Source organism: Mastomys coucha, unplaced genomic scaffold (genome assembly GCF_008632895.1).
Source record: "Mastomys coucha isolate ucsf_1 unplaced genomic scaffold, UCSF_Mcou_1 pScaffold22, whole genome shotgun sequence".
Classification (NCBI taxonomy): domain Eukaryota; kingdom Metazoa; phylum Chordata; class Mammalia; order Rodentia; family Muridae; genus Mastomys; species Mastomys coucha.
In genome coordinates, this window is record NW_022196905.1 from 116,450,252 (window position 1) to 116,451,298 (window position 1,047).

The following is a 1,047-nucleotide window of genomic DNA, read 5'->3' on the forward strand; positions in this document are numbered from 1 at the left end:
ACTCAGAAATCCACCTGCCTCTGCCTCCCAAGTACTGGGATTAAAGGCGTGTGCCACCACCACCCAGCTTGTGTGGCTTTTTTGTTTCTTTGTTTTGTTTTAAGACAGGGTTTTCCTGTATAGCCTTGGCTGTCCTGGAACTCAAGCTGGCTTCAAACTTGTAGAGATCTGCCTGCCTCTGCCTCCAAGTGTGGGGATTAAATGCATGCATCACCACCGCTGGGATGTTTTTTTCTTTTTTCTTTTTTAAAGAGGTCACATCATGGCTGGAGGTGGCTATGTGGTTAAGAGCCCCTGTTGCTCTTGCAGAGGACCTGAGTTCAGTTTCCAGCACCTACATCAGGAGTGTCACAACGGACAATAACTCCATCTCTAGGGGGATCTGACATCTGCCTGTCCTTCACAGGCAACTGTACGACACACGCATACACAGAGACACCCATTCGTACACATAGAAATGATTTAAGTGCAGCCTAAACCCGAACCAAACGGAACTGGAAGTTTTAGGGATGCTGACATGGTTAAAGTATGTCCTCCGAAATTCACATTTTAGAAGCTGGATCTCTGGCATGAGAAGATGAGGTGATGGAGCCACGAGCTCTCCTCCTTCGTGAACGTGTTTAAGTGCCTTACCAAAAGGGCTCAATAGAGGGACTCGTGCCTTTGTGATCCTTCTGTATGTTAGACATCATCCTGGAGATTGAGAGCTGACCTCATCAGACCTAGTATCTGCAGGAATGGTGTTCCCGGCCTCCAGAAATTTGGGGAATTTCTATTTGCAAATTAGGCAGTTTGGGGCACTCTGTTTCGGCAACAGTCACAGACTGGGTCATACTTTGTTCACTATCCCAGAGACTGAGAAGCCAGGATGGCACCGCCCCACTGTAGGGTGTGAGGGATATTCGGGGTACTATTTACCTTACTCACCTGGGGTCATCTTGTATTCAGCAGCATCCCTGCTCACAGGCACAGCCCCGTACTATGTAAGCCTGAGAGGCGATGACAGGATCCCTAACTCTCTCTCTCTCTTTTTTTTTTTTTTTTTTT